Here is a 22,949-nt window from a genome sequence, read left to right as displayed (position 1 = left end):
GAGAGAGGCCTTCGCCGTGGTGTGGGCCCTCAAGAAACTCAGGCCCTACCTCTTCGGCACCCACTTCCGGATCCAGACTGACCACCGGCCCCTGCGGTGGCTGATGCAGATGCGTGGCGAAAACCCAAAGCTGCTAAGGTGGTCCATCTCCCTGCAAGGGATGGACTTCACTGTGGAGCATCGCCCTGGCGACGATCACGCCAACGCTGACGGCCTGTCCCGCTTCTTCCGCCTCGACGAGGAGAATACCCAGGGAGATGGGTGACTCTCCCCGCCTTCAGCTGGAGGGGACGTGTGTTGGACCCGGCCTCGTGGCGTGGTCCTACCCCTCCCGCATGGCGGGCCCGGGACGACATCGGCCCGCTGTCGACCTGCTGTCGACCCCCCCCCCCCCTGAACCCGAGCCATCGACGAGAGCAGCCCCCCTGGCAACCCACGGTTCTCCCCCCCTGGAACCCCGGCAGACCCTGCTCGTCAACACTGCCGGTCTGGCGACCATGCCAGGCCACCATTCCCGGCCCGACTCCATCTTGGGTCCGTCACGTCCCGAGCACATGGCCGCAGCCATCCCTGGCCCCGGCCCCAGCGAAGCCCCGACATCGAGGCACCAAGATCCTCCCAGGTGGTAGAGTGGCCACTTGACGGATCCCGGAGGAGGGGAGTTTCGATGGGCCTCCAGCCGTCCCCGGACGCCTGGTATCGATCGCCCTCCAGCCTCCCTGGGCGCTGGCTCCACCCCCCTGCTGGGTGTCTGGACACCTTCATCCCGGCCCCTCTGACCCCCAGGCGCGAGGGTCCGGACATCAAAGGACTCCAGTCCTATATCTGGGCCCGCCCTGGATTAGGACTCCAGTTGTATCTTGGAGTCGAAGCCCTGCTGACCTTGTCGCGGCTGATCCTGATCCGAACTCATGCCCTGGAACTTTCGAGGCCCTGCTGACGCTGTCGCGGCCTGACCAAGCTGAACCATCTTCCAGGCCCTACTGACGCTGTCGCGGCCTGACCAAGCTGAACCATCTTCGAGGCCCTGCTGACGCTGTCGCGGCCTGACCGAGCTGAACCATCTTCGAGGCCCTGCTGACGCTGTCGCGGCCTGACCGAGCTGAACCATCTTCGAGGCCCTGCTGTCGCGGCCTGACCGAACTGAACCATCTTCGAGGCCCTGCTGACGCTGTCGCGGCCTGACCAAGCTGAACCACCTTCGAGGCCCTGCTGACGCTGTCGCGGCCTGACCACTTGAACTATCCACGCACCAGTTGGTGCCAAGACTGTCCCGCTACCCCCTTACTCCCGAAGCCAAGACTTTACGGATCCCTCGATCCCTGCCTGCTACCCTGCCAAGAACGTGCCTTCATTTTTATTATATAAAGATACTTGTGAATATTCCTTCGTGTGGTGTCCATCTGTAGTAGTGTGATTGCTCAGCTGTTACGGTTGTAGGAGAGGAGCCTCGCCAAGGAGGCCTCCCTGCGGCGCTCGGCCTATTCCATAGAGAGAGGTGGGTCTCGGGGCGGACAGTCAGACATCTTCTGTCTCCCCTGGGATCGCCTTTCCAACATACAGAAAAGCAAACAAAATCTCACAAGGCAAGGACATAGTAGTACAGTATCATGAGTCCGTGCAGGCAGAGCTCAAAGGGTAGATGAATACATCGCATTCGGCTAGTACGGGGAAAGGGGCGGACAAGGAAACCAACGAAATCATGAACAACAAATAAAAGTGAATGTCAATTAGGGGGATGAGGACACATCAATGGGTACATCGTGCGGGGGAGTACATATATTACCACAGTAGGCGTTCCATTGGGACCAGATTCTACCCCATTTCTTGGGCTGTCCCCGGGAAAGGTACACAGTCTTCTCCCGAACCATGCACCAGTCCATGTTTTCTTTCCACTTGGATAAGGTGGGCTGTCTATGTGAACCCCAGAGCTGGGCAATGTCCCTTTTCGCGATCATATTTCCAAGGGTCGCCCATACAATCTGTGCTGAGCCGTAGTCATTGGGCTCCCAAACATTCAGCAAGCAACGCCTGGCCTCGGGCAGCAGGGACACACCCGTGACACCCTCCATGACATCATGCACTCGGGACCAGAACTTAACCATCTCCGGGCATTCCCACAATATGCGGAGAAAGGTACCAGACATCCCACAGCCGCGCTTACATAACCCATCCAAGGAAAAACCCATTCGAACCAGACAAGGCCCTGTGACATACACTCGGTGAAGAATCTTAAGCTGGACGAACCTCAAACCAGCAGGAATAGCGACCTTCTTGGGAGAGGACAAAGCAGCCTGCCAGTCCTCATCGTCCAATTCCAGTCCGTCTGCACACCACGCGGCCCTGAGGCGAACCAGCAAGTCAGCTCTGTTATTGATGAGCTTTTTATAAATCAATGAGATCGTACTGTCGGGCACATGACCATCCAAAATGCGGTCCTCCAGAGGGGAAGACTCAGGGATATCATCACCCGCAGCAAACACGGACAACAGGGTATGACGGACCTGGGCATACCTAAAGAATTCATTGTCACCAAGTTCATACTCCACTCGCAGCACGTCAAAGGACTTGACAGTACCCTTCGACCACAAATCGCCCACTCTACTGATACCAATCATATCCCATTTATCAAAGCCTTTCGTTTTCCACAGGTGACCCAAACATTCCGAATCATAGAAAGGGGTGGCCCGAGTGAACCTACCACGCCAACCCAAGGCCCCATTCGCATCACGCCACACTCTCACTGCAATCCTAGTGGGACCAGTCAGTGTTCCACGGTGCCTCCCAGAGTAAAACACTCTGCTGAAGGTCCCCCCCGGCAGAATAAATTTGTCCATGGAGAACGCCGGGGCAGGGCCTGGAGCATAGGTCGCATGATTAATCGCACTTAACTGGGAAGCCCAGTAATAACGCTTGATGTCCGGGAGGGCAATACCGCCATCGTACCAAGGAAGCGTGAGCTTAGAGAGAGCAATACGGGCACGCCCGTCCCAGACCAATTGCCTCTGTAGGCTCTCCACTTCACGAAAATAGCCCGAAGCAATCGGGTCAAAGGAATTCTTGAGCGCGTATAAAAATTGAGGTAGAGACATCATTTTGAAAAGCGCCGCTCTACCGAGGGGCGACCGTGGCAACCTACGCCAGCGAGCCACGTCGAGCGTGAGCCGCTGAAGGGGGGGTAGTAAATTAAGCTCACAGCGCCTAGAGGGGTCCAAGGAAACCTAAATCCCCAAGTACTTGAAACCGGTCTCCGTCACGTGAATCGGAAATCTACGCAGCAGTGGAGGAAGATCTCCCGCCAAAACGTAGACTCAGGATTTAGCCCAATTAATAACAAGACCGGAGTTCTTTCCGAAAGAGGTCAGAACATCAAAAAGTACATTCAGGGACTTTTTAGGGGAAGTCAGATATAGGAGGATGTCGTCCGCGTATAGCGAAACTCGATCCTCGAAATCAGGAGACCATCGGATGCCCCGCATAGACGGTTCCCAACGGAGCCACTCCGCCAAAGGTTCCAGGGCGAGAGCAAAAAGCAAGAGGAGACAGCGGACAGCCCTGCCGGGTGCCCCGTCCAAGCGTAAAGACACAAGACACTCTTCGATTAACAACCACCTGGGCCAGGGAGTCTCATAAAGAAGCTTCACCCAGGCTATGAAGCCCGGCCCAAACTCGAATTTCGAGAGGGCCGCCCAAAGGTAGGGCCATTCGATAGTGTCGAAGGCCATGGTAGCGTCAAGAGAAGCCAAAATGGCCGGTTCAGTGAGCGTCCCGGCTCTCGCGAGAACTCCATGGAGTCTGCGCAGATTCAAAGCAGTGTTGCGGTGTGGGATAAAACCGGATTGATCTGGATGGATCAAGTCCTCGATCACAGTTACTAAGCGATTAGCCAATAATTTAGCCAAAATCTTGGGTTCGGCATTGAGTAAAGAGATAGTTGTACTTCGTACAGACCTATCTCGTGGCTTACCCTCCTTAGGAATGACTACAATAGTAGCGAGTCGTTGGTCCAAGGGGAGGGAGCCAGACTCCAGAGCCTCGAGGAACATGTCCCTTAAGTAGGGCGCCATTTTGTCGGGTCGCAACTTGTACAATTCAATGGGCAAACCATTGGGGCCCATCACCTTACCCGAACGGAGTGAACGAATAGCCACCGCAACTTCATCCACTGTAAGCGGAGCATCCATGAGGTCTCTGTCAGCGTCAGAAAGGCGAGGCAAAGCAATGTCCCGCAACAGCAATCGGGAGTCCACCTCATCCCTATCACAAACAGAGGTGTACACCGTCTCAAAGTGGTCCGTGAAACACTGGACGATCCCAGCCGGATCAGTGACACACTCACCATCAGGCCGCTCAATCACAGGAACCACACGATTGACCCTCTCTTTCTTGTCCAACCACGCAAGCAATTTACCCGCTTTGTCACCCACATAATACATCTGTCCCTGCTGCTCCCTATACATCACTTTTGCAGCATCAGTCACAAGAGCCTTGTAATCAGCTTGTTTCAAAGCAAGGGAGTGCAACTTCATATCTGAGACGCCCAATCGAAGATCGTCCTCCAAAGCGGCTATCTCAGATTCCAATCGCACCACCTCCATATTTGCAGCCTTCTTAGCAACGACAATCAAGGACAGGGACTGACCACGTACAACAGTTTTAAATGCTTCCCATAACGAAACAGCAGAAGAAACAGACCCCACATTTTCGCCAAAATAATGCTCAATAGCTTTTACTAGTTCCGAACGGGTCTTGGGGTTACCATGGATTAATGGGAGCAACTCTACCCTCATCGCCCGCCCCGACCTCATACCGGAGCCACAAGGGGGAGTGATCGGAAATACCCCTAGGGAGCTGACGGATTTCTCTGATGGAGGAGGATTGGACCGCGGGCATTAAGAAATAGTCCAATCTAGAAAGGCTGCCATGTGCCCCAGAGTGGAAGGTGTACTGCAACTGTGTAGGGTGGAGTAGTCTCCAAGCGTCCACCAGCCCGAAGGTCTCTAGCAGGTCACTCAACCACATTTGTGCCCTAGGTAAATCTCTGGGAGGATGACGATCAAAGGTGCCAGAAACTACCAAATTGAAATCCCACCCAAAATCAAAAGGCCCTCAGGGAGGTCCAAAAGGACTCTACACAGATCAGCATAGGTTAAAGCCTGCAGACCCAGGGGAACATAAACCGAAAGTATGGACAGTGTCTTCCCCTCCCACCTACCAGTGAGCACCGCATAGCGCCCCCCTGTCGTCAAGTTTCACCTCGTCAACTGCAAAAGGCAGAGAGGACTGAATGAGCATACCAGCCCCCCTGGACCCAGAAGTAAACCCCGCATGGGCCACCAACCGATAACCGCGCCTATTCATCGCCTGACATGCATTGCCTATTAAATGCGTCTCCTGTAGGAGGACAATGTCGGGAGAGTGACGCCTAAAGAATCGCAAAACAATACTTCGCTTAATTCTGTCCCCTAACCCATTGACATTCCAGGATAAGTCTCAACTCGCCACCCCCCATCCCCTAAAAGTAAACAGAGCAGGACCCACATAGAACCCCATGATCAGTGAGGATAAAGAAAACAATACGATGACTTGCGAGGAAACAGAAACACACACACCCCCCCCACCACCCCCCAACTTGAACTCGTTACTCCCCCCACCCTGCACCCCTGTGTACGACTAAAAAGCCACCCCAACTTGCAGTGTGCCTGTCGCCCCATTACTAAACTAAGCTACGCAAAGAACCCAGGAGGAGGAAGAGTCCCCATTCACCCCCCGCCAACCCCAGACTGATATAGGCCTAATAGAAGACCCAAGTCCAGACTCAGCTGAAACAGCAGAAAAGTTCAGACTCCAGGATCCACGGGTACAATCCTCACTCCGCTACACCCCCGTCGGCGCCTTCGGGGTGCCCAGTATGTTCATCTCTTATAGGTAGAGAGTCGAGCCAGTCACTGACAGTTTCGGGTCGATCAAAAAGAATACACGTTCCCGATATTCAATCCGGAGCCTGGTAGGGAACAACAAGGCGTATTTGAAACCCAAGTCCCGCAATCGTTTCTTCACTCCCTGGAATCCAAGTCTTTGTTTTCGGACAAGCGGTGAAAAGTCAGGATAAAAAGAAACGGAGGCATTCTCAAAGTTCACTGGGCCCTTGTCCCGTGAGGCCTGCAGAACAGCATCCCGGTCTCTGAAGTGGAACAGCCTGGCAATAATGGGCCTCGGGGGGGGGGGGGCACCCGGCTTAGCCTTTCCGCCAGGGATACGATGAGCGCGCTCAACCGCAAAGAACTTGCTGAGTCCAGCGGGAGATAGATAGTTGGTAATCAAGTCCTCCACAAAGAGGTCAACCCCCAGGGTCTCGGGATTCTCCGGGACACCAATAAGGCACACGTTGCGACGGGCCCCGTTTTCATAGTCTTCGAGGTGACGAGCCATCAGGTCATGCGAGGAACGCAGATTACCTATCTCAGTCTGTGCCTCCGTGACATCCGCAGTAAGACTAGAAGTCTTCAAGCTCAATGACTCTACCCGCTCATTAGTCTTCGCAAGATCCGCTCTAATCAGCGTAATGTCAACGGCCACCGTGTCGATGTTAGAGGCCAGGGCCTCATACTGCTGTCCAATAGAGGCCTGCATGTTGGCAATGGCACTCATGATGTCCTGCAAGGATGGGTCCGAAGACGCTGAGAAGACGGTCTTAGGATTATGCGAAGCGCGGCCCGCAGTGCCAGGCGACCCCTTGACCTGCGAGTAGTGATCCATAATGTTCGTCTGAGATTGACCACCACGGAGAGGTGCCTTGGTCTTGCGCTTCTCAAGAGGCGGTCCGGAGGCCATATTGGAAAAGGGACACCGAAGGGGTCCCCGCGACCTGGTGAAAATGGCCGGTCTTGGAGTGTCCAGGCAGTCAACAAGACCAGATCAGATTGTTGTAGGCACAGAAGGCCGGGATCCTGGCAGTCAGTCGGGCCAGCACCGAACAGCAAAGAGACAACAGGCCAGCCGAAGGTGGATCAGGGCTACACCTCTGCCAATCAGAGCCGGGAGCAGAAAACGAAACCGAAAGTCAGGAGAGGTCGGCCAGAGGGGACCTCCTCAGCCGTTGTTGATCAACTGCTCCTCGGCCTGCTGAGCAACCGAGCCCCCGGGCTGCCTCTGGGTGGGCCGCAAAAAGTAGAGACGACACAAAAGTGGACCCCAGCGTCCAAATTCAATTTTTCAAAGGGTACGAAGATCAGCAAGGATGTACGAACAAAAGCCCGTCCTCAGAATCAGGATGTAGTCAGGATATCTGTAAGGGGGCAGCGCGGGTCCGGGGAGCTCTGTGCTCACGCGACCATCTTGGATGCCAGCGAAGCTCCTCCGCCTATTTTTATTTATTTAATGCATTTTTATAAAGCGCGGTGCTGGGTGGAAGGGGGCCTGGATAGGACTGTGCTGGGAGGGCTCGGTGTTGTATCAGAGGAGGCTCGGTTTATGTGCTGCGAGGTGGCGCTGGTGTCAGGCTGGCCGGCGCTAGGATGGGACAGTTCTCGATCAAAGAGTGGTTGGAGCGGCCCTTGATTTGAGTGCACGGGGCTGGTTTTGAGACTGCTGGGTCTCTGTGTCACCCAGAGGCTCAGAGAATCTCGACGGAGGTTGAGGAAGAATTCGAGATTGAGGCGATTTTTCTAGATCTTGAAACAGTGAAGAATAAACAGTTCTCCTGTTTTCAGGAGGAAAGTGGGGCCTGTCTTTGTTCCCCGACACGTGTTCGAGACTTCTGTCATAAGCTTCTCTCTCTTCTCCCTGAATTTAGTCTGTGTTATGGGTGCCAAATTCATCCGACAGACATGGTTTTCAAGCACACCTCTCTCTCTTGAGGAAATGATACTTTACCTTGTTTCAGCTTTTTTCCCGCGTTTACACCCTGTTGCACGATTTATGCGGATTGCACTGTCCTGGGCATCGGTGGAAGCTCATATTTATTCACCAAGGAGTGAAACTCAGTGAGTTAAGCGCTCGCTGATGAGAAATTCGGTCATTTGAAGGTCAAAAGTTAGAACTGCCAGTATCCACTTAAGAACCGATTACGTCATCCTGGAAAAGGGTGTACTGTTTATCGCTCCTGATCTATTCCGACACCCCAAGGGATCCGAATATACATGGTGCGAAAAATAGCACCCAGTTACTTCCCAAGAAATGGGGCATAACAACCGGATTTGAGTGCCCTTCTCCACAAAATCCTTATGTCCCTTTTACTTGTCGGTCTGGTTTTTCCCTCCCGAAATTTATTGAGGGGCGCTAATTGTACAACTTTTATTTGCCAAAAAAGCGCAGCAAGGGTTACCACCAGGGTCGGACTGGGACAAAAAATAGTCCCGGGCACCAAAATAAAAGAGGACCCATTAGCTATTTGAAGCGTTTAGGCACGACACAAGCTCTATATAAACCAATCATTTATTTATTTATTGCGTGATTAAAAAAAAAAACATTGCAAATACAAAACTTTAAAAAAAAATAAGATAAAAAAAAAAGAATTCAAGATTTCATTTAAAATGTCATAATTCGTAAAAACCAGCAATAACATCATAAAACCAGTAGGGGTAGCAATAACAGGTGAAGCTTATGTAACATTATGCCAATGGGGAATCGCATGCTGTCGGCGCCTCACTGAGTTTTTTTAACAGCACGCTCCATGAATTTAACTAGGGCACAGTTTAATTTAGTGTTCCTATGATCAAAGCAGGCCAGGACTGCTGCTCTACAGCTTCTGATCATTTTTATGTTCCAAAGAGGCTTGAGCAGGCCCCGTCTCTCGGTCAGCAGTTTTGGGCACAAGCAGACAATGTGTGTAATGTCTTCTTTATGGTTCCCACACAGTCGGCATAGGTCACGTCCGAACTCTCTTTTCCATTTTGGCCAATGAGTCAGCAAGTTGATAACTCCCAGTCTCAACTTTAAGAAACTTAATTTGGTTCGTACACTAAAAGATATGGTAAGGTACGGCTGTGGGATTAGCAGGGAATAGGATTGAAGGGTCATCCACCCATGACTTATTTTTGCTAGTGTAGCTTTAACTTCCAAAGTTGATAAATGTTTGGTACTAATTTTCGCTAGCCTTTTGAATTCCGTTTGACTAGCGTGCAAGTTCCAGAGGTCATTTTAGGCATAGGGTTGTTAGACCTTTTGACCAGTAGTCGTGTCCTGCTGGCCATGAGTTATTGTCAATACTGGCCCACAGGTGGTGCCCTAGACTTCCCTCCTTTGATAGCCTTAATTTGTGACAGCACACTAGAAAGTACATCGCTCTAGCCAGTGATTGCTTGCAGATGCCTAGTTCCAACCTAATTTGTGCCGGTGATGTATGGGTTGGTAATTTAAACACTGATCTATAGATCTTAGAATTGGTTGTGTCCAGTTGGCAACTGTCCAATCCTTTTAGAGCTTCACTACCGTAGGTTAGGGTGGGAATAATTTTTGCCTGAGCGGCCTGTAGTGTAGGTGCAAGAGTTGGGCCTTGCATCTTCTTTTGAATTAACCCTTCCTTTTTTGTTCTTCAAGATGGGATTTGTATTTTTCATTATTGTTAAAAGTGACTCCGAGGTACCTCTGGCAGTTTGATTCGGCGATGGTTTCATTATTCAAGGTCCAGCACTGTTTCTTGGCTTTCCTTGGATGAATTGCTAGGATTTTCGTCTTCCTGTTGTTAATTTGAAGTTCGTTATTGTTTGAATATTCCAAGATAGCATCCAGGAGCCTTTGCATTCCGATCTTTGTTTTAGTTAGCAGGACCACGTCATCGGCGTAAAGTAGATTTGTCAACAAAAGACCAGATAGTTTGGGAGCATGGGAATTGACCTTATTGAGGACTTCGGGCAGGTCGGCTAGAAATAGATTAAAAAGTGTCGGGGCCAAGACGCAGTCCTGTTTGAGGCCTCTTTTCGTCAGAATAGGGCGAGATAGTCTTGAGCCATCCCCGATCTTAATCTTGACCCATGTGTCCTGGTGTAAAAGTTGTATAGCTCTTAGGAGGTCCGCTGAAATGTTAAGTCTAGCCAACTTCTGCCAAAGTTTACTTCTGTTAACGTTATCGAAGGCCGCTTGAAAGTCAATGAATCCCATATAAAGTGGACAAGAACGGAACTTTGCTTGGTCAATCAGGCAAGAGAGGGTCATTAGATTGACGGAGGTCCCAGTGTTTTTTCTGAAGCCTGTTTGGTTCGGAGGAATTATCGAGTTGTCATCCGCCCATGCCCTAAGTGCGTTAAGCAACACTCCCGCAAAATACTTTGCTTCATTGTCAATGAGTGCGATGAGGTGATAGTTCCCTGGGGATTTTTTATCCCCTCCTTTGAAGATCGGTGCGAGGATTGATCCTCGCCAGGAGGGCGGTATGATGTTATTTTGCAGGCTTGAAGTGAAAAGGGTGCTTAGGTTCGCAGCCCAAAAGGTTGCGTCTTCCTTGAATAAAGCTTGAGGAATTCCGCCTGGGCCAGGAGCACCATCCTTCCGTCCCTTTTTTATCATTTTTTCTATTTCGTCCTTCTGGATTGTTATGGAATTAGCCCTGCTTTTAGTCGATACCTGCTCTTTTGTTAGTGCCGTTTTGTGATCTGCAAAGGGACATTCCTTTGTTGGGGAGTTTACAGTATTTAGAAGTGATGCCCGGACACACTCTTTTTGTGTTGCTTTGGCCGAGGAGGGTGGACTTAGGTGGGTAATCCCTTCTTGATTGTTGAAGTGAGAATAGAGAAAGTCGACCCACTCTGTCTCAAGTATGCACGAGGAGGCAACTTTAGGTGCACGCCCAGATACGCTATTGATTGTTCGCCAGAACCTAGCAGAATTCTGTGTTTTGATGTCATACTGCAGTTTGGACCAGAAAGAGTTCCATTGGCGTATTCGTAGCTCACGTTTCGCTTTCTTATGATGGCTTCGGGCCTCTCTCAATTTTGTTAATTTAATGGGGTCCATTGGATCAGTTTTTAAGGCCCGCCATGCCCGATTCATAGTTCTTGTTGCTGATTGTATCTCTGGATTCGATCGGGATGTATGTTTTTGTCTGGTTTGGATTGTGAGCGTTATTGGTTTTGCAAATCTGTCAATGAGTTCGGTTGCAAATATTGACCAGTTGGTGATTATATTTTCTGGGCTCCTGCTTTGGCGGTCAATTATTAGTTTGGCCTCTGTTGATACTAGTTGAAGATTCTTGGGGGAGCATTTGATTCGTTTGAGGTTGATTGTAATACTCTCGGATGGCAAAGCCCTTTCTTCTTCATGTTGCTTGTGACCGGTCCACAGCATAATTTCTTAGGGACAATGGTCACTTTCCGTTCTGTTTCCAAGACAATAACCTGCTATTTGATGGAACAATGAGAGGCTAACAAAGGTATAGTTAATTAGTGAAGTGCCTTTTTTTGATAGATAGGAAAATCGAGGAGGCTTGTCGGAGGAAAAACGCCTGTTTAACGCTCTAGGACCGAGGTTTTCAAGGTTGCCTTGTAGAGATCTTCCATAGGGATCGATCTTGTGCCGTCCAGTCCGATCCTGCGGTGGTATCACCCAGATGCTGTCGTGTGATTTGGTGACCTCATTTTTTTGGAGGTCTGACATGAACCACATGTTAAAGTCACCAGTGAATAGAATTTCTGAATTTAAAGGGCCTGTTTGCACTCTCACTACTGACGCTGCGGCTTCTTCTACAAAGGATTTCCTTGATGCTGTATTTGGACGGACGTAGGCGTTCATTAAGATTAGTCTCCGACTTTGGCCATTGCTCGAAGCGTGTGAGATTCCCACACACTGGAGACTATATGATGAGCCCGAGAGGTCCCAGGAGGTGACTGCATTTTGTGTTGATATGTAGACTGCAAGGCCGCCATTCCCTCTTCCTGGACGATTAAGTTTGTTAGCTGGAATGTGATGAATTTTTAAGCCTTCTAGGTGCTGCGGTGCCATAAGCCAAGTCTCTTGTAGTAACAATATATCAAAACCTTGGAAGTAGGAAATTGTGGCGTCGTCCTCAAGCTCTATATAAACCAATCTTCACCTGCTGCTTGATGACTGGAATTTTGTACTTCTTTGTTGTCTGGCCACTGTTGAGGCTTCATTTCTGTTACGCATTAAATGGTGGTGGTTAGACTAGTGCAGTTTATCGTATTTTCATCATCTGCCTCTTTATCCATGTAATGTTACCATCAAACGTATTCTTTTTCTCGGAGTGCGAACAGTTCACTTGTTCGACCCCTGAAGGGACGTCAAGCTAAGGGCAGGCTTTTTTTACGTTGTCAGAATAATGCTAGTGCGGTCATTAACCCAGTTTAAAAATCGGGCGCAAAAACACCCCACAAAAAGGTTTGTGTCAGGTCAGGTATTCTGGTAACGGGTTTTCTATTGTTGCTGCCGCTTTGCGCTTTAATACGTCATTCACAGCCTGATGTTAACTGTGGGCACAAACCACTGCGGTGGAAATTACGTTGTTTGCTTCTGATTTCGGGTTAGTTTTTGCAACCGACTACTACCTAAGGTGTAAAATAAATAAACGGTTAGTTATGTGCGCAAATGTTAGTGTCGTTTTACTTTTTATGCGGGCAGTTTTCAGTAGTGGAAGTGTGTGATGGAAAACTGGTTAGAGCACAAATTGTGCTCAGCTCATAACGGTCACTACTGCAATAAGAGGTGCAAAAGCCCCACCTGCTCCCTGTTTTATTAATGCCCTGGGCTGCACATTACGCATTGCTGTCTTTTTTTTTTTTTAAAAAAGGACTTTATGGCATACGTGCGTCCTTTTTTCGTGCGTTATTGCTTTTTTTAACTGGCGAGCACGTGGTTATAATTTACAAGCTGACGGTAGCAGTGCAACTGAAAGCTTATTTTCAAGGGCAGCGGAAAAGGCCGTTGAGGTACAACTGGGGCAAAACTGGAACCTTTAAGACCAGGCACAGTTTTTAGTGGCGATGAGTCAGAAGAGTGTTAAAGGTCCATATTTTGGAGAGAGAACAGTCGGGAAAAAACCCGGAAAAGGGCCAAATGAGGCGGATTCCGGGTTGGTGGTAGCAGCCCGGCGCCATTTAATGAGAGACTCTGCATCACGGCAGACCTGACTACAATTGCTCTTACAAATTTTAACCTGTATTATTTTGCCATATTGTGTTTTAAATAGTTACTGTGTGCAAAGCGGTGACTGCAACAGCTACTTGCATGTGGAATCGCTGGCGAGTGCTTTTGTATTTGTATACGTGCAGGGCGGCTGATTACTAGTGCCACTCGCACTCTCACCTTAATAGCGTCCCCTCTGCCTTGTTCCATCGCGGCTTCTGCCGATTGTGTGGAGGGCGGCTCACCTACCGCGGCTCCTAGTGCCGGTCTGGTGGTGGGAACGGGCGCCATATTGGGAGGAGTCAGAGAGCGCAGGGACCTGTGGCAGCGGTCCAGTCGCTCGAGGCTCCCTCCCATAAAACGATAGGGAGTCCTCTCTCACTCGTGGATTCCGGGTTGGTGGTAGCAGCCCGGCGCCATTTAATGAGAGACTCTGCATCACGGCAGACCTGACTACAATTGCTCTTACAAATTTTAACCTGTATTATTTTGCCATATTGTGTTTTAAATAGTTACTGTGTGCAAAGCGGTGACTGCAACAGCTACTTGCATGTGGAATCGCTGGCGAGTGCTTTTGTATTTGTATACGTGCAGGGCGGCTGATTACTAGTGCCACTCGCACTCTCACCTTAATAGCGGCCCCTCTGCCTTGTTCCATCGCGGCTTCTGCCGATTGTGTGGAGGGCGGCTCACCTACCGCGGCTCCTAGTGCCGGTCTGGTGGTGGGAACGGGCGCCATATTGGGAGGAGTCAGAGAGCGCAGGGACCTGTGGCAGCGGTCCAGTCGCTCGAGGCTCCCTCCCATAAAACGATAGGGAGTCCTCTCTCACTCGTGGATTCCGGGTTGGTGGTAGCAGCCCGGCGCCATTTAATGAGAGACTCTGCATCACGGCAGACCTGACTACAATTGCTCTTACAAATTTTAACCTGTATTATTTTGCCATATTGTGTTTTAAATAGTTACTGTGTGCAAAGCGGTGACTGCAACAGCTACTTGCATGTGGAATCGCTGGCGAGTGCTTTTGTATTTGTATACGTGCAGGGCGGCTGATTACTAGTGCCACTCGCACTCTCACCTTAATAGCGGCCCCTCTGCCTTGTTCCATCGCGGCTTCTGCCGATTGTGTGGAGGGCAGCTCACCTACCGCGGCTCCTAGTGCCGGTCTGGTGGTGGGAACGGGCGCCATATTGGGAGGAGTCAGAGAGCGCAGGGACCTGTGGCAGCGGTCCAGTCGCTCGAGGCTCCCTCACATAAAACGTAATGTGCTGGAGGGAGCGCAGCGGACGAGCGCAGCGGGCGCGACGGAGGCGCGCCGGAGTCGCGCTAGAGTCAAGCTCGTCTGCGCTCGTCCGCGAGCGTCCGGGGCTAGGGGCCAAGGACTATGTTTGTCCCTTAGTGTATACATCCGCTGACTTACTAGCGTTACGACCTACCATCATGATGTGCCCCCCCGTACCCCTCAACACGACGAAACGGACATCTCGCCTAGGCATCAGTAATCCTATTAATCTAGCTACGGACCCTGCCTCTAATTATGCGGTTTTGGAAAGTACGCCAGGTACCACCTGTAATTTTAAATGTGTCTATTTAAACACCCGTTCTATGACCAAACATCAGACAGATATCTTTTTGTTGCTATCTGATACCAAACCGGACTTACTCCTGTTGACTGAGACATGGCTCACACCGGATTCATTACCGGACATCTTAGCTGCCTTGCCTGCTGATTAGTATATCATTTCTGTGATACGACCAGCAGGTAAAACTGGGGGCGGGGTGGCCATTATTGCCAATAAGAAACATCAACTTAGACAACTCCCCTCCTTAGACATACCTAATGTGGAGAATATTGTTGCCAAATTGGATACTGTCAACGGGACACTTGTGGTGGTTTTATTATACCGCCCACCCCAAACTATGGCTATGTTTCCTGCCATTTTTGCGGAGCAACTGGCTATGCTAGCCACCAATAACTCTAAATTACTCCTGATCGGGGATTTAAATCTCTGGTTTGACAACATACTATTAGATCCCCAAGCAGCCGAGACGAAGGACCTTTTGAGTGATCTGAATCTAACACAATATATAGATACTCAAACTCATCAAAAGGGCCACAGTCTCGATCAACTATGGTCACTGAACTTACCTATTGATTTTATTGATATTAAACCTTGTAGCTGGTCTGATCATTTTACCATTAGTTTCTCATTTTGTGTTGTGAAAGCACCTCAATTCAAGCTGCAGGCTACCAGTCTGACTCGGAAATGGTCCTCGATGGACATGTCAGCTTTTTTAAATTTGTTAAAGTCTACTCTGCCAGAGCAGAGCTCAGATGTGGAGATAGCCGATTGTAGGCTTCAAGAATGGCTAATCTCGGCCATTAACGTCTGTGTTCCCCTCACCCGCTTTGATAACTCACGCGGCGCGGACGCACACAAGTGGTTCACGCCGGAGTTGAGGAAATTAAAACTTGAAGTGAGGCAGCAAGAGAGAACATGGCGTATTAATTACTGTTCTCAAGCAAGGATTGCATACTGTTTAATTCGTAAAGCCTACCAAAAGACGTTGCACACTCACAAAACTGCTTATTTCTCTTCTAAAATACTTAATGCGACTAATAAGTCGAAAGAAATTTTCAGGATTGTGACTGAGTTGTGCAATGATGAGAGAACTTCTCCCCCGGTTGTCCCCTCACAATTGCTCTGCAACTCGCTGAATGACTTTTTTAATGATAAGATAGTGTTGATTAAGGATACTCTATCCAAGCTTCCAGTTTGTGCCCCGATAGACGATACCTTTTTAAACCCCCTTACTTTGCATTCCTTCCCCTTAATCAATGACCAAATCCTTCAAGATTTGCTCATTAGAGTTAAATCAGGATCTCCTCAGGATGTCTGCCCTCCCCAAGTAATGAGAGAAAATGGTCGGGCATTCCCAAATAGCCTGATTCCTCTGCTCAATAATTCCCTCATGTCAGGGAAAGTCCCTAATAGTTTTAAACAGGCCTTATTGATCCCTTTAAAAAAGAAACCTGGCATCGACTCCTCAGACCTTTCAAATTACAGACCAATATCGCTACTGCCTTACTTGTCCAAAATTTTGGAGGCTCATGTAACCAATAGCCTATCAAGTTTTGTGGAAGCCTCTGGCTATTTACAACCTAACCAGGCAGGTTTCCGGCCTGGTCATTCTACTGAGGCAGTGATATTGGCCGTTCAGAATACCTTAAGGTCTAATGCCGACGGGGACTTGCACCAGGCCTTGGTGTTATTGGATCTGTCTGCCGCGTTCGACACGGTTGACTATACCATCTTGGTCAACCGTGTCGAACAGGCCGGTCTTCGAGACTCGGCCTTGGCCTGGCTCAAGTCCTTTATTTCAGAACGTACCCAGTCGGTTCGACTAGGTTCCTTTACAGCCCCTAAAAACATCTCCTTTTGTGGGGTTCCTCAAGGATCTTCCTTGTCCCCTCTATTATTTAATTTGTATATGCGGCCTCTTTTGTTTTCCCTACGAGAGTTTAAGGTTGATGTATATAATTATGCAGACGACCTGCAGTTGGTTTTTGTGCTAAATTCACCCAATGCGGCCGAGGACTTTTGAGCAACTATGTCTTTTATCCAAAGGTGGATGTCTTTAAACCACCTTAAGTTAAACCCGGGAAAAACTGAGCTCATTCTGCCTGGGAAGAGTGAGATCAGTTGGAGTCCTTGTTTTTGGCCGTCGGACATGGGCTCGCCCCCAAAAAAATCCCGAACAGTAAAAAGTTTGGGAGTGACTCTCAGTGAGGATCTTACCTTGGAAAGTCAAGTCGGAACGGTGGTCTCCTCGGGTTTTTTCAACTGAGGAAGATTAAGAAAATAGCACACCTCCTTACCGGGTTGGCCTTAATTCAGGCAGTTAGTGCTCTAGTCCTGTCTCACATCGACTTCTCAAATGGCCTTTATTTGGGGGCGGCTATTGGCCAACTCAAAAGATTGCAATACTTGCAAAATCAAGCTGCGAGACTTATTTGCAAAGTCCCGAAGTGGGAATCGATTAGACACGGACTAGAGACCTTGCACTGGCTGCCTGTGGAACAGAGAGCTACATTCAAGGTGGGCTGCATTGTGTTCAAGGCTTTGGAGGGTAAGGGTCCTATGTTCCTTAGACAATTGCTGAGCAAATATAAACCCTTACGCAGCTTGGGATCAGCCCACAAAGACCTACTTGAGGTCCCTCGTTTCAAAAAGAAACGACAGGGAGGCAGCAGTTTTCAATTTTTAGCTGCTTCATTGTGGAACTCCCTCCCTTTGACTCTGCGACACAGTAGGGACCTCCTTGCCTTCAGGAAGGCATTTAAAACTTTTCTTTTTTCTCAGGCCTATTGTAAATAGTGATTATATGTCTTTTATGTACTGTTATGTTTGATTCTCTCATCAGCGCCAAGAAGCCCTCGGGCGTATGCACGCTTAATAAATAATAAATAACATAACATAACATAACGTAGCGAAATTCCTCGCCGAACCGCCTACTGTGTCAGTGCGGAGCACACTACTTTATCATACTTTAGCAGTGTGGCCTAATGCAACGTTTCTGACCTTGGAGTCATCGCTTGTGACTGGGGATCGTATAGCGCCTCGAGGTGCTTTCTTAGCGCATAATCTTATAAGTGCATACAGTTTAGAGAGGGGGCTATTGTGCTATAGACCGATCTCTGCTGCTGTCTTGCACAAGGGGCCTGTTGCAGTTTGTGGTCTTTTTTTATACCGGGGCGGACACTTGGGGATATGTTGATGTACATATTTTACAGGAAGAGATAGATGAGATGTGATTGAATGAATGAATGAATGACGGGGCTTGTAATGCAGACAACTGCGCCTACTCGCTGACACTCGAAGGCGGCGGGCTCTGGGATTCACAAAGCTGCGTGGGAGAGTTCAGGGGATTGCTGCCAAGTGACCTGGTGTCGCGTGTGACCGTCGGCCTAGCCAGGCCTTTTCAGCCAAGAATTCTTTACATACCGATTTAATAACACCAAAGATTAAAAGCGAACCAAGGAGCTCTGGATTGAAGCTTAGTTTCGTGAACAAGACATTCGTGGCTGAAGGTGTCTCCACGAGAAAGGTGGGGCAGCTGCGCCCGTGTTGAAGCTGCATTGAATTAACATCAAGTTGTATGCGGTAGCGAAGTTTAGAGAGTTAGGATGGAATTAAGGCTATACGTTTGTAATTGATGGACTGTTTGGTGATGCTACAGTGCCTCCTTGTGGCTACAGTCCGGATCACAGCTTGGCACGACCGTTGCGATCGGAGGAAGCGCAGATTCCTTTACAGCCGCTCGTCCTTCTGAGTGTGCTATTTATTGCACCTGATAATATCCGATGCCCGGGATTCGTAAATAGATTATATATTCGTTTTCTCCCAGGAATGGGGATTAAGAGAGAATTTGGTTTTTTCGGCTTAAAAATCTAATGTCCTGGTTTTTGCTGAGCCCTTTTCACCTCTCAGAATTCATCATGTTTGGCTGGCCTCGCCGGAGTTTAACAGGGTTGCAGATTTATTGTAATTGCGTTTGCACAGGGGTTACACACTCAGGGCACGTCTCTGTTTTTAGTAACATTTGATCCGGTACAAATAAAAAAAATCTGTTCAAATCTGCAGTTAATGCAGCAGATGATGGATTACGCAACAAATGTGGCAAATCCATAATTATGTGGTAAACGCCACAGTTTAGCATAATTCCAGTGACCCGCTAGTACTCCACTGATTTAATACAACCACTTCAGTGAGTACTACTCCTCTGAGGCGGAAGCCGGAGGACGAGACAGCCACTATTTAAAAAAATTATTGCTTTTGTTTCTGTTGCGCCTTGTAACTTGTGCTTATTTTAAAATGTCTTCACTCACCCCTGCCTCGCCGCATTCACCGCCCGCTCCACGCGCAGACGATTAGGATCTGACGCGTTGGAGGCAGGGCTTGCCGCCATATTGGGGGTTCGAGTCAGTCAGCGCACCAGTGCTGGGATGAGTCCCGCCCTCCTGCCTACTTAATCGCTCGCCACTTTGCGCGCCCAGATCAGTGAGTACTACTCCTCAGAGGCAGAAGCCGGAGGACGAGACAGCCACTATTTTTAAAAATTATTGCTTTTGTTTCTGTTGCGTCTTGTAACTTGTGCTTATTTTAAAAATTCTTCACTCACCCCTGCCTCGCCGCATTTACCGCCCGCTCCACGCGCAGACGATTAGGATCTGACGCGTTGGAGGCAGGGCTTGCCGCCATATTGGGGGTTCGAGTCAGTCAGCACACCAGTGCTGGGATGATTCCCGCCCTCCTGCCTACTTAATCGCTCGCCACTTTGCGCGCTCAGATCAGTGAGTACTACTCCTCTGAGGCGGAAGCCGGAGGACGAGACAGCCACTATTTTTAAAAAGTATTGCTTTTGTTTCTGTTGCGCCTTGTAACTTGTGCTTATTTTTAAAAATTCTTCACTCACCCCTGCCTCGCCGCATTCACCGCCCGCTCCACGCGCAGACTATTAGGATCTGACGCGTTGGAGGCAGGGCTTGCCGCCATATTGGGGGTTCGAGTCAGTCAGCGCACCAGTGCTGGGATGAGTCCCACCCTCCCCCACCCCTTTATAGTTCATACCATTTCCCGTCCGTGCAGCGGGTGCGCATGCGGCGCGCCGAAGGTGCCCCAAAGGCAAGCCCGTCTGCGCCCATCTGCGCCCGTCCGCACCGGGCCTAGGGCCACTCCCCCTGGTCAACTGCACCCTCAAGCCCCAAAGGTCACTGTAATGGTCACTTACACTTTCTCGCAACTCTTAGCACTTAATCCATCCCCTAAACTGCCGCATTGTATGCCATCAGTTCTTCACACTGGTCCTTTGGTAGGCCCTTTCAAATGTCGTGCTTGCAGAAGACATTCTCCATTACCTGTTATCCCCAAACAGGTCTTGGCAGCACTCATTAATGTGCGTTCCCTTCCAAGACATAAACTTGATATTTTGGAGTTCATTTCGTCCTACAACCTAGATCTTCTGTTCGTCACTGAGACTTTGGGTGGCAACTCCTCTGGCCTAGACTTCAAAGCAGCCCTACCTGAGGGTTACTGCGTGTATAGATTAGACAGAACTGTTGAAAGAGGTGGCGGTATAGCCATTATATATAGAGACTGCTATAATTTACAAACGACAGCCCTTAACTATGGAGACTGCGAAGGCTTTTCTTTCTATATTGGCCTTTCAAGCAACCAGTCATTCACAGGCACTCTGCTCTACCGCCCTCCTGGCCCTAAATTTAATTTCCTTGCGAGTCTTAACAATCTAGCCGAGACTACAGCTGGAGCTCCTCACTACACCATATTAGGAGACTTAAATTTCCATTTGGAATCCCTTACTGACATCAACACCATCTCCCTTATTAGCGATTTGTCAGCTGTAGGACTTCAGCAACTTGTCACCCGGCCTACACATAAGGCAGGACATACCCTTGATGGGATATTCACTAACAACCCTGACATTTTGACTTCCACCCCTATTCCCTTCACTTGGACAGATCATTCTGCAGTTTGTTTTTCAGTTAAAGTTAAGTCCTTTCCATCTCAAGCCAGACCATCATCCCCAGCTTTAACACGAGACTGGAAAAACATTGATATTCCTCTTCTGACCTCTATGCTGACCAATGTCCTCAATGTGGTGGAGCCGGATCGGGCACTAGCATCTAATAACTACCTTAAAAACCTGGACACTGCCTGCACCACAATGGCACCTCCCAAGACTTTTCTCCGTAACCGAAGTTCCCCTTCCGCTCCATGGTTTTCTGAATCCCTCCGCTTACAAAGACAACACTGCAGGAACTTGGAAAGACACTGGCGCAGGCACTACAATCCCCTTGATAAACATTCTTACAAAAGTGCCCTGTCCAAGTATAAAGAACTAATTTTCGCAGAAAAGACTACGTACTTCACTACTCAAATCAATCAGGCACACAACTCGGCAAAAAAACTGTTTCAGATGGTTAACCACCTTTCTAATCCCCCTAACCCTCTTCCCGACACCTCTCAAGCCCTCTGCAATTCTCTGGCAGATTTCTTCTAGGACAAAGTTACTGCTATCTTTTCTGCTTTCCTTCACGAACCTTCTTCAACACATAATACTGCTAGGCACCCCTGTACCAACACTTCTTTTCCTAAGTTTAATCAGGTTTCTGAGGAACAAATCTCTCATTTAATCTCTATCACCAAATCAGGATCACCCCTTGACCCATGTCCTCCTTCCATCCTCAACCTCATTCCTGATGCCATCTCTCCTGCTTTAGCCAATATTTGCAATACCATGTTCCTTACAGGTTCTTATCCATCAGTATGGAAAAAAGCTATAATTAAGCCACTTTTAAGAAAAGGTACCCTTGACCCCACATCACCTTCCAGCTACAGACCTATTGCCTGCCTTCCGTTCCCTGCAAAAATATTTGAAAATCTAATGAATAGGCAGCTCTCCAAATTCATTGACTCAAACCACCTGCTTGACGATACTCCGTTCGGATTCAGACAAGGGCATGGAACTGAGACGGCCCTTATAAAAGCGGCTGATGAAATCAGAATAACCCTAGACAAAGGCGGTGCGGCAGTTTTGATACTGCTTGACTTGTCCGCGACCTTTGACGCGGTCGATCATGCTACTCTGATCGACCGTGTCTCAGCGATTGGTATCCAGCATAAGGCCAAAGACCTTGTTGCATCTTTTCTTGCCAAACGCTCTCAAGCTGTAAAATTAGGCTCCTTCTTTTCCCTCACTTTTTCCCTTCCTTGTGGAGTGCCGCAGGGCTCCTCGCTAAGTCCCACTTTGTTTAATATCTACGTCTCGGACTTAGCGAGGGTGATCAAGTCTTATGGCATTAGTCTCACAACATATGCCGACGACACCCAGCTGGTTCTATCAGTACATCATGATGGACTTTTAGTTGCAGCGAACTTCCAAGAAGGAATGCTTGCCATCAGCTCCTGGATGTCCTCCAACTGTTTAAAATTAAACTCTGGAAAAACGGAGGTAATGACCTTTGGGAAGCTTGAACCTGCTTGGTTCCCCCACTGGTGGCCTAATGAGATGGGTTCTCCACCCGAACCCGTCACTAAGGTTCGTAATCTTGGAGTCATGTTTGACGATAGATTGCTTTTCCACCATCATGTCAATGCGGTAGTTTCCACCTCCTTCTTTACTCTAAAGAAAATCAAGAAGCTTCTCCCCTACCTTCCCATAACAGCCGGTAAGACTCTGATCAGCACCCTTATTTTTTACAGTACAGATTACTGCAATGCCCTCCTCCTCAACGCGCAGGAAAAGGTTCTAAATAAGCTTCAACTGGTGCAGAACGCTTCAGCTAGAATCTTACTGGGCATACCCAAGTACACCTCCATCACACCTTTCATTCGACAGCTTCACTGGCTTCCTGTCAAAAGCCGCACGAAATTTAAGGCACTGTGTATTGCTTACAAGGCTATTAACAATTCTGGCCCGCAGTTTCTTAACGATGCTTTTCGTCCTCTTGTAACTCCCAGGACACTTCGCTCATCCTCAGCTCATCTGCTTAATGTCCAACGCACAAGGAAAGCGAACTGGGGCGACAGATGTTTTGTGATTTCCACGGCTAGATTATGGAATTCCCTTCCCCTCACCATTAAAACCTCCATCACCCTCCTCCGCTTCAGGAAGCAAGTAAAAACATGGCTGTTTCCACATTAAAGATCTTGTAATTGTCATCATCTGATCTGATCATTTAGACCCCCAGGTATTTGCGCGCCATACAAATTGCCAAAACATAAACATAAACTTTAACTTTCAACAAGGGTCTATGGTTGATATTGCTGTGCTGGCAGTCTATTGTAGCTCA

The 22,949-nt window shown here is 48.9% G+C and overlaps 1 protein-coding gene across 1 annotated transcript in view; it reads left to right on the top strand.

The window, feature by feature from the left end:
- NBL1 (NBL1, DAN family BMP antagonist) overlaps nucleotides 1–22,949 on the top strand; it is a 120,524-nt gene that overhangs the window by 21,652 nt on the left and 75,923 nt on the right. The gene's annotated exons all lie outside the window — the stretch shown is intronic.

The sequence above is a fragment of the Lissotriton helveticus genome, chromosome 5_1 (genome assembly GCF_964261635.1).
Source record: "Lissotriton helveticus chromosome 5_1, aLisHel1.1, whole genome shotgun sequence".
Taxonomy (NCBI): domain Eukaryota; kingdom Metazoa; phylum Chordata; class Amphibia; order Caudata; family Salamandridae; genus Lissotriton; species Lissotriton helveticus.
This window is presented reverse-complemented; position numbering and strand designations above follow the sequence as displayed.